The sequence below is a fragment of the Calypte anna genome, chromosome 2 (assembly GCF_003957555.1).
Source record: "Calypte anna isolate BGI_N300 chromosome 2, bCalAnn1_v1.p, whole genome shotgun sequence".
Lineage (NCBI taxonomy): Eukaryota > Metazoa > Chordata > Aves > Apodiformes > Trochilidae > Calypte > Calypte anna.
The window spans coordinates 1,065,340-1,078,917 of NC_044245.1; the positions used below are offsets into that span (position 1 = coordinate 1,065,340).

The 13,578-nt window shown below is 49.2% G+C and overlaps 1 protein-coding gene across 1 annotated transcript in view; it reads left to right on the forward strand.

The window, feature by feature from the left end:
- Positions 1-13,578, forward strand: part of SETD2 (SET domain containing 2, histone lysine methyltransferase) — an 83,166-nt gene that overhangs the window by 1,850 nt on the left and 67,738 nt on the right.

Consider the following 13,578-nt stretch of genomic DNA (forward strand, 5'->3'; position numbering starts at 1 on the left):
TCATTGTTGCTGAGGTGGAACTCCAAGCTGGCTGGAGGAGTTGGGAGTCAGGGAGGTGACCTGAGAAGGTGCTGATGGCATCTACCAGAGTTTTCCTACTGGCAAAGAAGCTCCAGGCAGTTTTCACCTTCTTGGTTGCTCTCTGTGTCCTCCTCAGGTTCTTAACAACTTCAGCCCCCAGCCCAGCCAGCTTCCCTCACCTCTTTGGATGATCAGACTGGGGCTCAGGGTGGTCCCTGAGCTCAGAGCCACCACCAAGCTCCACCTGAGCTCTGCAGCTTCTCCCTGGAGCTGCCCAGAGCCAACCTGGATGTTTGGATCTGGTGCTGGGAGCAGAAGGAACTTCACCTCTTGGTGCTGATGGCAGAGCTGTGGTGGTGCAGTTGCTACAGCCCAGCTTGGGACAAGTTGGAGAAGATACCAAGGTGTCTGTGAGCCTCTCAAACAGGTGACACCTGATGGGGTCACTGCATGGAGGTCCCCAGGACTTCTCCTCCTCACCTGGTGGTGCTGGTGGTGGAAACCAAAGGTGCTGCAGCAGTTCCCTTGCACACCTCCACCTGCAATCCATCCAGCTGCTGCAGGATCAACTCCCCAGCCTGGCTTTAATCCCATGCTGGGGGAAGAGGGTCCTCCTCCCACCCCACACCTCCCCAGGCTGCTGGTGACAGGGCTTGGGGACACGTGGGTGGTGGGGTTGGGGTTTGGGGCCAATGCAGTTCAGCACCCCAGTGGTTTTGTTACTCTGGTCTGAAACTTCAGGTTTTTGGTCGTGGCTCCTACTGTGGGGTTCTTAAGGTGTGTTCCAGCTGTGAACCACCAGTGTTGGTGTCACCTGGGGACTTTGTTTGCTTTCTGGGTGCTCATTTTCTGCTTTTCTCCAGGGAAGACAAAGGGTGACATCAGTGCCCTTGGCACAAGCTCCTGGCAAGTGTCAGAGACCCCAAACTGTGTCCTGGAGCCTGTGGTTCTGATCCACTGAGGGGTTCTGATCCTGGCAGGGGAGAGTTTTACACCTGTGTTTGCCTTCCATAATTCTCTTTGTGCCTCCAGAGATGTGGCAGGAGACCTTCACCTTCTGGCTTGGCCTGCCAGGGTGTTATCAGACAAACTTCTCACTGGGGTTTATTATTTTTGACATCATCTTCGGCCAGTCCCCAGCTGGACCTCAACTGTCTGCAGTTTGCAGGGGAGATGAGTCAAATGAAGCTGAGAATCTCCAGGTTGGGCATCTCCAGGAAGGAGACACAGACTCAGGGCACTGCTGCCTCTTTTGCCCTTCTCTTGCCTCTTTCTTTTCAGTCCTCTTGCCCAGTTCTCTTCAAAACAAAGCCTGAAGTTTGTGGCTTTCCTCATGGAGCACTCATCTCCTCCCAGGTTTTTGGTCCCCAGCTTTGGCTCTTCTCACCATCGTTGGGTTTGGAGGGAGGAGGACCCCTTGGCATGGCTTCTCCCCTGGATTCTTCTGCAGATTCCACCCACCACTCTGCCCTTCCTCCTTTTCCATCTCCTGGTGGTCCAGAAAGGTGGTGTGGAGCAGGCCTTCTGTGGTGGCTTTTAGGGGAAATGAAGAAAGGGAGGTAGAAAAAGAGAGATTCCAGAGTTTGGCTTCAAGAGCTTGAGGTCTCTGTGGTTTCTACCAGCTCAGGTGCCTACAGATCAGAAAACCCTTTGGTTATCCAGGAGCTGGCTGGGTGTGAGTGTGCTGGAAATCCTTTTTTCCTTCACTTAATCCTTTTTTCCTTTAGTTCATCATTTTTCCCTTCAGTTCATCCTTTTTTCCTTCAGTTAATCCTGGTTTTCCCTTTATTTTCCCACGTTTTGGTGTGTGGGTTGGTGGGAGGGGTGACTCAGGACAGGGAAAGTTGTGGCCTGAGGGTGGGTGTGCTCAAGGAGCTCAAGAAACAAGGAAGTTGGAGGGGAACCCAGGCAATGGATTTTGAGTTCCCTGAGCTTTTAGTCACCCCAGACACCTGCTGGGATAATTATAGACTCATAGAATGGGTTGGGTTGGAAGGGACCTTAAATCCCCCCCAGTCCCCCCCCTGCCATGGTCAGGGACCCCTCCCCCAGCCCAGGGGGCTCCAAGCCCCATCCAACCTTCAACACTGCCAGGGATGGGGCAGCCACAGCTTCCTTGGGCAACCTGGGCACCCAGAGGCTCAGCACCCTCACCCCAAACAGTTTCTCCCCCATCTCCAACCTCAATCTCCCCTTTCTCTCCAAGTTTTAACCCTTGCCCCTTGTCCTCTCCCTACCCCCCTGTGTCAGAACCCTGGTTCTGCTTGGATTGCACCCAAACCTTGCTCTGGGTGTGTGCAGCTACACCTGGTCAGATGGATCTCACCCTTGGCTGTCCCACCTCAACCTCCCAGGACCTGGGAAAGGAGGGGAAGTTTGGAAGGACCATTCCCAAACCCTCCTGCAGCATCCCTGGGAGAGGAATCCCAGAATCCCAGAGAGGTTTGGGTTGGAAGGGACCTTAAAGTGACCCAGTGCCCCCCCTGCCATGGTCAGGGACCCCTCCCCCAGCCCAGGGGGCTCCAAGCCCCATCCAACCTTCAACACTGCCCAGGGATGGGGCAGCCACAGCTTCCTTGGGCAACCTGGGCACCCAGGGGCTCAGCACCCTCAAATCCAAGAATCCCTTCCCCATCTCCAACCTCAATCTCCCCTTTCTCTCCAAGTTTTAACCCATTTCCCTTCTCCTCTCCCTACCCCCCCGTGTCCAAAGCCCTCCCCCAGCTTTCTTGTAGCCCCTTCAGGCACTGGAAGGTTGCTCTGGGGTCACCTCCTCTTCTCCAGAAGGCTGCAGACAGAACCACAGACTCCAGAAGAATTACAGACTCTGCAGTGAACCCACGTGAGCAGACAGTGTATAAACTCAGCTCACTTAAACCAGGTGATGGCTTAAAAAAAAAAAAAAAAAGGCAGAGAAGCCCCTGGGTTTGGCAGGAAAAGGCTTTCAAGTGCTTCTTTTTATTACTTCTAATTTTCCCTCTGCAGTGGCTCCAAGTGGGGAGGTGACAGCCTCCCCTCCACATCCCCCCCTGCCAGGTCTGGTGATGTAATTCTAAATATAATTTGTTGGTGTGTGTATATTTAGATGGGGAGTGAGGTTTTATTAAGCACCTATTTGGAAAGAGACTTAGAAACAGGAGAATTAATAGGTTTGCTGGATGTATTCCACCTTCATCCCAATTAATAAACTGGCTGAGCTGTGTTATTTAGATAATTACTTAAAATGATGAAGGAGCTGTGCTGAGGAGGCTCTGGAGATGTTGCAGCTACACTTGGGTTTGGGTTTTCCTTGCCAGATCTGGTAGGATTCCTGGCAGCAAAACAAAAAGAAAAGTTATCAGAGAATCAGTAGATGGCTCTGGCTCCTCTGGGTTTGGTAGGACACTCACTGGACTAAAAGGAAACAAACTCACTTATTTTTTCCTTGGTTTTTCCCCTGACTTTTCCCATTTTATTTTTTCTTTGTAAACTACCAGAAAAATGTTCCATCCCTTCAGCTGATCCATTCTGGGATCCACCCCATAGGATGCCACCTCCCCCCCTCCTTTAGAACACCTCCCTGAACACCCCAGGGCTGGGGTGGACCTGAAATTGAAGACAAACATGAATTTTGACCCAAAATGCCAGCACTGGAGGAAGGGGCTGGAGAAAGAGCTGGACCCTCACTCAGCAACATTTTCAGGACCAAAACCAGAATTCCCACTGTACCCATCATCATTCCAAAGCTTTTCCAGTTCCCATGGGATGATGTTGTGGTGTCACCAGATGTTGTTCCAGCCTAGCAGAAAACACTGCTTTTTTAATTCAGTTTAAATCAGTTTAAATTCAGTTTAATTCCATTTAAAAACACTGAATTTTTAATAATTATTTTTTACCACCTGCAGCCCATCAGTCTTCAACTCCAGAGCCTGGTGCTTGGAGTTCCTTTGCACAACTCCCTCCCAGCTTGCACTTCTCTTGCAAATCAAGGTAGAAAAGAGGAGGAAAGGGGTTGGATTTATCTGTTCCTGTAGAAATTCTCCCTGCCTGGTGTCACCTTGTGTTTAGCATCACCACAGCAACCAGGGTGCCAGCAGGCTGCACCAGTTTTTTCACTCCTTAGCTCTGATTTCTTCTTGTCTTTTTAGGCTGGGTTTAAGCTCACTGAAATACTTTGATTTCAAGAGCTTGGACTCTTCAGGAATTATTTACTTTCTTTCTCCTCATTTTTTTTTAATCAAATTATTCTGTCCAGTTCTGGAGTCCCCAACAGCAGAAGGACACAGAGCTCCTGGAAGGTGTCCAGAGCAGAGCCACTCAAATGCTCAGAGGGCTGAGCACCTCCCTGGGAAGCCAGGCTGAGGGATTGGGGTTGTTCAGCCTGGAGAAGAGGAGGCTCCCAGGGGAGCTCAGAGCAACCTTCCAATATCTGAAGGGGCTCCAAGAAAGCTGGGGGAGGGCTTTGGACACGGGGGGGTAGAGAGAGGAGAAGGGAAATGGGTTAAAACTTGGAGAGAAAGGGGAGATTGAGGTTGGAGATGGGGAAGGAATTCTTGGATTTGAGGCTGGTGAGACATTGGCCTCAGCATCTGTGTTAGATAAAAACCTGAGGCTCTGGGCAGAACTTCTAGCAGTCTGCCAGTACCTGAAGAGCCCCCAGAAAAGCTGAGGAGGGACAATTTACAAGGGCCTGGAGTGATAGGATGAGGGGGAAGAGTTTCAAAGTGGAAGAGAGGAGATTGAGTTGAGATATTAGGAGGGAATTCCTTGGGGTGAGGGTGCTGAGCCCCTGGGTGCCCAGGTTGCCCAAGGAAGCTGTGGCTGCCCCATCCCTGGCAGTGTTGAAGGTTGGATGGGGCTTGGAGCCCCCTGGGCTGGGGGAGGGGTCCCTGACCATGGCAGGGGGGGCACTGGGTCACTTTGAGGTCCCTTCCAACCCAAACCGCTCTGGGATTCTGGGATTCCTCTCCCAGGGATGGTGCAGGAGGGTTTGAGAATGTTCCTTCAAACCTTCCCCTCCTTTCCCAGGTGCTGGGAGGTTGAGGTGGGACAGCCAAGGGTGAGATCCATCTGACCAGGTGTAGCTGCACACACCCAGAGCAAGGTTTGGGTGCAATCCAAGCAGAACCAGGGTTCTGACACAGGGGGGTAGGGAGAGGACAAGGGAAATGGGTTAAACTTGGAGAGGGGAGATTGAGGTTGGAGATGGGGGAGAAATTGTCTGGGTTGAGGGTGCTGAGCCCCTGGGTGCCCAGGTTGCCCAAGGAAGCTGTGGCTGCCCCATCCCTGGCAGTGTTGAAGGTTGGATGGGGCTTGGAGCCCCCTGGGCTGGGAGAGGCTCTGGGGGCACTGGGGGGGGATTTAAGGTCCCTTCCAACCCAACCCAGTTTGGGGTTCTGTAATCCCTGCTTTGGAAGTGCTGTGGGTTCAGGAGGTGAAGGATGGGTAGAAACTCCTTGTTTTTCAGCCAGGCCAGGAATTCACCAGGCAAGAAGCCACTTGCAGAAGATGCCACTTCCCCCCATCCCTGGGGACCAAGTCCTTCCCCTCCTTGTCCCTGCCCTCCGAGGGAGGGGCTTTGCCTTGGTGGGGTTTTTTTGTTTTCTCCCCTTTTTATTTTGAGCAGCCAGAGCTGACTTCCCAGAGAACAATTCCCCAGCTCTCAGGGCAGGTAAAGCTTCCAATCTCTTCGTGTCCAGCAGAGCCAGGGAGGATGAGGAGGAGCAGCTGGTGGGCATGATCGTAAGTTAGCTGAGATCTTTCTGGTTATTGCTATTTTATTTAAAAAAACCCCAGAATCCAGGCTGTTTCCAGGTCCCTGTTTTCAGCAGGGGAATGCAGTCACTCTCACTTGAGCTTTGGATTTCTGGGGAGCTGGCTGTAGCCATTTGCTTTTCAGAAGGGTTTATAGATTGCCATTAGTCTGCTGCTTACCAAATATCATTTTTTGTTTATTGATTTGTTTTTCTTAAACAACACCAGAAGTTTCCTCTAACACACACCAAACTTTCCCTGTGCTTGGGCTGGGGATTTGCAGGGGGGTTTAGCCTGGATGTGTATTTAAAAGCCACAAAAATACAGGTTTATTTTTTAGGGAGAGTTGGGCTGGAGGTCTCTAGAGGTCCCTTCTGATAATTCTGTGAAATCTGTGAAAAAGTGGTTTTTGTGCTCTTGTTGCTTGGGTGTCTTGTGCTGGTGCATCCACTGAGACCAAAGCCTTGCAGAGGCTGTTGGCAGATGGTTTAAAACCTCTGTTGCCTCAAGACTGTGGAAATAAATCAAGGAGGGATTGGGGATAGAGGGGGGAGGGGGAACAGCTTAAAAAAAAAATAAGTTTTGGACAGGAAAAGAAAAAACCAAAGTGGTTGGGTTTACACAGATGCTGCAGAGCTGGGAGGAGGAAAATTTGAATTTTCCACCTTTTGGGTGTGTTAGAAATGGTTCAGTGAAGGTTGTGGAGTTGGTGCCTCCAATCCTGACCTGGATGGTTGGTTTTGTTTAGTTTTTTTGGTTTCTTTGTGCAGCTCTCATCCCTCCAGTGGTTCCCCAGGGGGTGAAGCATCCTGCATCCCCCCCAGCTCCTGCTTTCCTGCAGGAAATCCAACCTCAGCTCCCCCCCCCCCCGGGGGCATCCTCAGGCTTGGGTGGAGGGAGCTCAGGCTTTTCCTCCTATTTGAGGAGTTAATTGCATCACAGAGGGGGAAAAAACTGTTCCTGGAAGGTGTGAAGCTTTGCCTTTTGTTCCAGCTGCAGGGAGGGGATTTTTAAGGCAGGGATTACCCCTCCATTGGAATTTCCCTCCATGGGAGGATGCTAACTCTGAAAAGCTGCTGCTGGAATCTCTCTTCCTTTGCTCCTGAAGCATCCCAAGGGGAACCCATTGCTCCTGATGCTTCCTGGCACCGTTTCCAAACTCGATTTCTTCTCAGGGGTGAGGAGGAACAGGGGCAGAGCAGGAGCTGGGTGCTATGGGGGGGGGAGAGTTTAGGAATTCCTGGGCTGTTTTGCTTTTGTTAGAGCAGGGGAACTGGAGATCTCTGGTGTTTGTTTCTTCCTAAATCGTGGCTTTTTTCCTGAAGCAGGAGTCCTGGCTTCACTAAACACCAGTCTTATCACCACAGAGATAACTAATTAATAAATAAAGCTTTGGCCAACACCCCCCACACACATCTGAAGCTGTGGCTTTTTACATGCTCCTCAGTGCCTCTTTTCTCTGACTCCTTTTCTTTTACAAGAGCAGCAGCACCACAAGCAAATTTCCTTTGAAAAAAATCATTATTTCCCCCTTTTATTTCTTTCTGTTAGTTTTTAGGATTTGCTTGGTGTGGGGTGGACCTGTCCCAGGAAGGGTTTGCAGGAGCTCCCAGGATTTAATTCCTCCTTCGGGGCTGGTGCTGCCAGAAAACAGACATCTGTGGCTCATGCCTTTTTATTTATTTTTTTTCAAGCCTATATTTACCCCAGCTGCAGAGAAGGGGGTGTAAATACCCCCAGTGAAGAAAATAAATAGCTGTAAGTTTTCCAGACTGTGCAGTCCCTACTTGGTGGCTTCACTCCAGCCCCATCAGAAACGAGACCTTGCTTGGGCTGGCCTGAAATGGAAGCTACAGCAGTTGAGTTTCTTCAATCCTCTTCATCCCTGAAGATCCCTGCAGCTGGGATGCCTCATGTCCAGGGTTGGTTTTGATTGGAAAAGTGAATTTCAGAGGGTTGGATTAGGAGGGGGATGTTCACCCATGAGCAGAGCTGACTCCTTACACCAGGAACCTGGAAATGCTCTGATAAAAAAATCCCTTTCTGGCCTGGGCTGTGCTGGGGTCACTCAACTTTCTTGGAAATGAAAGGGGAAATGTTTATTTTCTCTCTCTGCTCAGCTGCTGCTTGTCCTGCTCTGTTCAACCCTCTCTGTTCTTCCACCTTTCAGCACAAGGTGCCTCTGACTTAGCCCTGCTTCAGACTTAACACCTCCAGACCCAGAGAAAACGTTGCCTAAACCAGCAGATGGAGATTCAGGGAAGCAGGGGCTGGGGCAGGAGGGTAGGTGGATGTTTCCAGCTACCTTGACCTCATTTTCCAGAGAGCTGGGTTTAGTTTCAAGCTTCTGTTTAACTAAGATGGTCGAGACTGTTAGTGATTGATTTTTTTTTTATTTTATTTTGCCCTCCTAGCTGAGCTTTAGCCTTTCCTCTCTCCCTGGCAGTTTTGGGGGAAGGAGCTGGATTGTCCATTAACTTTCCTGCTTTTTTTTTTTTTCCTTTTTCTGGTTGTACATTATCCAGTTGTGGGGCAGTACTTTTGGGAGCAGGGACACATTTGGGTGATAAAAGCACAGAGGATTTCACAGCACTCTAGCACCATATTTAGTTGCTGGCAGGGAACACTTCACCTTTTTCCTATTTTATCTCAAGCCTTGTTTTTTTTTTTTTAATCTCTTTAATTTTTTATTTTAATTCAGACCTGTATTTTATGGAATTCTTTGGTTTTGAGGGTGGCAGGACCTAAATGAGAGCAGCAGGGACTCAGCATCTGCATCACCTCCAGCCTGGAGGTGCAGAAGCCTGGAGGTGCAGCCCTCTCCATCCCCAGCCAGGCAGTGAGGAAACCTGCTGAGATATTTCTGCTCTCAGCTTTAGCATCTTGCTGGATCTGCACATTTCCACCTCAAGGTCTTGGAATTTCCTTCTGCTTTACCCAGGGTTGGTGTTGTGAGTGATGGTGGGGATGTGATAGGGGATCCATCAGCAGATCCCCAACCTTGGCAGCACATTTCTGGCTGAACTCAGCCAGGTGGAGGTTGGGATTTCCTCGGGGTTTGAGTGCTGAGGGGTTTGCATTGTTGTTGTTGCCTTTCTTCAGAAAATGGGTGCTTACTGATGGACCCGTGCTAATTAATGCCTGCACAATGCCCCATCAGCAGCTCAAAGCCAAAGGTGTGGTGGGTGGAAGGGGCTTTTGAGACTTCCAGAGTTGTTAAGCTTGCAGATCTTGAGATAAGAAAAGCTTTAGGCTTCCAGTAGTCTTTCTGAAATAAACAATTAAAAGAAGAGAGGATGTGATTGGAGTTTTGATGACCAACATTCTCAGTTAGACTTCAGGAGCCTGAAGGTTTGCTATATATTTTTTTTTTAATTTATTTTTTTTTTTTAGTTTTGTTGTCTTTTTTTAGCAGGAGCAAAGCCTGCCTGTAGTTCAGGTTACAACGTGGATTACATCTGAAAAGGAGAGGGGCTCATTCATGTGGGGCTGTTTAAAGCAGCTAGGAAATGCTGAAGCTGCTCAACCTGGGAATTAAAATACTGCTTTATTTTAAGCCCCTGCCAAACCTGAGATGTTGCCTGGAGTAGGAAAGCTGAGGGAATATAAAACATGGCAAAAGGATGCTGTAGAAGGGCATCAATAAATTAAAATAAAGAATTTTGGGTCCAGAGCCTTAAAAGAAAAAACTAAAGTGCAAACACAAACTCCGTGGTGAAACGTGGGGGTTTCTCAGAGCTGTGTGTTTGTGGGGTGGCAGATCTGACCCAGATGTGTCCTTAGTCCATCAGCTCTGGCTGGCAGAAGGAATTGTCCTGTTAAATGTGTTAGTAAGAGGGCAGATGGATTTTTATCTTTATTTTGTAGTTAATATGTAGGGCTGCTGTAAGGTAAAGATGAGATGATACAGCTCCCTGGCTGTGGGTTTTGTGGGTTTTTGGGGTTTTTTGGCTGCTTTTTAATTTATTATTATTATATGTATATAATATATAGATATACATATAATATATTCTTTATTTTAACCTCGTGCTTGTAGACTCACTTGGACTTTTCTTTTGCTTTTTACCAAGCCCTTTCCCTTGGCACTCACAGAACTGAGCCCAGTGCCTGATCCCAATGCTCATCTTCATTTTTCTTCACCTGCAGGTGGCAAGGTGCAGCCAGAGAGGGGGAAAAATAAGAAATAAAATGCTTTAAAGCTCTGGGGCTGGAAAACCCTCTGTGTTGGGTGTTGGGATGGATGTGCCCTGGTGATGTGCTGCTTGCCAGCTCCTTCCCCAGGCTGGTAATGTGGGGGGGATTTTATGTAACTTCAGACCTGGAGTGGGAGGAATTTGGCAAGAGCTTTTTGAGAGAGCACCAACGCCCTTCACTCCTCTTGGAAATCTATTTTTATATCTGTATAACTATTTATTTTCACTAATTGTTGTTTTTTTTTTTTGAGCTGGGGCAAAGGAAGAGGCTGTTGAACGGTGATGGGATCCATAACCTGAGCCAGATCCCCCCTTGATGAAGGGTGTCCTGTGTGAGGGGCTCCTGTGGTGAGGTGGGATGATGAATTTCTGCTGCTTTAGCTGGTGATGGAGGGGGAATTCAGCAGAATGGCTTCTCCATCCAGTAAAAGTTAAATTATTCATCTCAGTTGGACTGGATGAGGTTCATTACCAGGAATGTCAGATCTTAGAGGAGCAGCAACCAAGGGTTGAGCCCCTGGCTTTGATCCTTGCTTCAGTCACCTCCCTGCTCTTCTTCTAGCTCATCAGGACCTCCATGTATTTCCAGAACTTTATTTCTGATGGGTCCTGGGTGCCTCTGTGTCCTTGGAGCTGTAGGTGCAAACATTTCCTGCCTTTCTCTGGGGGGCTCAGCATGAAGTACCACCAGGACTAGGTTTAGCCTGGAGAGAAGGAAGGAATCCTTCACTCTGAAGGGGGTGACACACTGGCCCAGAATGCCCAAAGAGGTGGCAGATAGAATCATAGAATCATGGAATTGGCTGGGTTGGAAGGGAGCTCAGAGCTCATCAAGTCCAACCCTTGATCCACTCCCCCCGTGGTTCCCAGCCCATGGCACTCAGTGCCACATCCAGGCTCTTTGGAAAGATCTCCAGACACGGAGAATCCACTACTTCCCTGGGCAGCCCATTCCAATGCCTGATCACCCTCTCCAGAAAGAAATTCTTTCTCATCTCCAACCTAAACCTCCCCTGGCACAACTTGAGACCCTTTGTGCCCTCTTGTCTTGCTGAGAGTTGCCTGGGAAAAGAGCCCAACCCCCCCTGGCTCCAACCTCCTTTCAGGGAGTTGGAGAGAGTGATGAGGTCTCCCCTGAGCCTCCTCTTCTCCAGCCTCAACACCCCCAGCTCCCTCAGCCCTTCCTCACAGGAATTCTGCTGGATCCCTTCACAGCCTCCTTGCTCTTCTCTGGACCTGCTCCAGCACCTCAATCTCCTTCCTGAGCTGAGGGGCCCAGAACTGGACACAGGACTCAAGCTGTGGCCTCCCCAGAGCTGAGCACAGGGGCAGAATCCCTTCCCTGGACCTGCTGGCCACGCTGTTCCTGAGCCAGCCCAGGATCTGCTTCATTCTCACCTACTTTATTTTTAGCAGCCAGTTTAAATTCATGCAACATCTTTTGTTTGGTTCCTTCTTGAGGGTTTTCTGTCTTTTAATGCTTTATGATTTCTCACTTGCCACTCCTCAGATTTTATCCATTCCCCCCCAAGGGCAGACAAGTCTCACTACCAGGTGGCTTCAGAGCAGCAGATCCATCCCTTCCCTCACCCAGCTTGTTGTCTCCTGCAGGATGATCTCTGGGAGATCATTTTGAAGGATCTCAGTTAGCTTTTCCCCCTTCAGGATGTTCCAGCTTTCTTGCCTTCTTTGACCACCCTGAGCAGAAGCCTGAGCAGCTCTTCCAAGGTGGGAGATGCTGATCCAGCCTGGCACCTCATGGGGGAGATACCTGCAAGCTCAGATTCCTGGAATCATGAAGGTTGGAAAAGACCTCTAGGGTCATCAAACCCACCCATCAACCCAGCCCCATGTCCTCCAGCACCACCTCTACACACTTTTTAAACCCCTCCAGGGATGGGGACTCCATCACTCTTCCAGCAAGTCGATTATTCCTAATATCCCATTTGCTCTCCTCATATCCACTCTGCTGACCAGGCTCATGCCATGATTCCTGCTGTTTTGTAGGCAGCCCTGCTTAAAAGGGAAAGTTTTCTCCTTAGTTTTGGGTTTGGGAGACCTTTACTTTTTGTGCTTGCCAGCAGCTCAGCTCAGTAATGGGTTTTAAGCAGCGTTTCAGCAACAGGAGCAAAAATGGATTGTCAGGAGGGATTACTCACTTCACTTCCAAAGGATATTAATTATAAATAGGAAACTTCATTCCTTGCCTCCCAATATAGAGCTGCTTGAGTCTGTGTTCTGTATAAATGAGATATATCTCTGGAATAATATCTATATAATGTTCTCCATGAAGAGACCTTTTTTTTTCTGGGTAAGGACCACCAGTTTTCTACCTGTTGGTTGTTACTCTGTGCTGTATGGTGACATAGCTGGTTAGGAATTGCTGGAAAATCTCCATGGAATTGCTCAGGTTTGGTAAAAAACCCTTCAGGGTCTTCTGAGTTGATGGAAACTCAGTCGAGTGCAACGTTCACGTTGGGTCTTGGCTCCCCTGGACCTCAGTGCTGTTCTCCCCCTGGTGTTAAACACTCAAAATAACTTGCCTGTCAACAAACACTTAAATTCTCACTTTTTTTGTGATCTTGAGGGTGAAACCTCCTTCCAGGCATTAATTTGGAAGGGCTTAGAGGGCTTCTGACCTGCTCGGCGTCGGCGGTGTTGGGAATTCAGGGCTTGCTTGACCCCATTAAATCACACCCATGCCCTCCTGTCCTCCACAGCTTGCTTAAACTCCTGGCTCATGTTTCCTCAGGGAAAACAAACTTTGTCCTTGCTGCTCTCAGGATGATTTAGAACCTTTTAATCAGCTTTATCAATTGGACATCAGCCTTGGCAGAGGCAGCAGCGTGTTGCTGCTGGGGATTGCTCTTTCTGGTGGGTTGCTCCCAGTTTTCTGTTGGTGGTTTAAATGGGCAAACTGGAGGGGTTATTGCCTGGGTTGCTCAGAAACTGAGAGTTTTGGCTTTCCTTTTCCACAAACTGGTAGTTCTCAATGAGCTGAGTTTCCAAGGGAAACCTCTGAACCTTTTCTGCTAGAAATCTCTCCCTGGGTCACCATGAGTGCTGAGTTGTGTTCTGAAAACCTGATTATATTTAAGAAAGGTCCAGTTGGAATCACGGAATCCCAGGATGTGAGGTGGGAAGGGACCCCAAGGCCCATCTGCTCCAACCCTTCTCATATTATTCTTGATCTGAAATGTCTCAGCACCCATGGAGCTGAGACTTCCAACTTTCCCAAGTGGGGGAATCCACCCCTTCCCCTGGGAGACCATTCCAAGGTCTGACTGTCCTCAGGGGGACAAATTTTCCTCTGGTGTCCACTGGGAATCTCCCCAGGAGCACCTTGTGCCCATTGCCCCTTGTCCTGTCCATGGGACTCCTTGTACCCAGGGAGTCTCCAGCTGCTTTGGAGCCCCCTCTAAGTACTGAACATGGCAGAAGGTCTCCCCTGAGCCTTCTCTCTCAGGCCTGAACAGACCCAGGAAAAACCCAAGAAAACATTCCTTGTATCTTTTAAGATAGACAGGGAAAAGGTTTCCCATGTGCCAATGTAAAGGTTGGAGCACTGGAGAGAGTTTTTAGACTTCTGGTAGAAGTAACAGGTCAAGTTGACTTCTTTGTTTAAGGCACA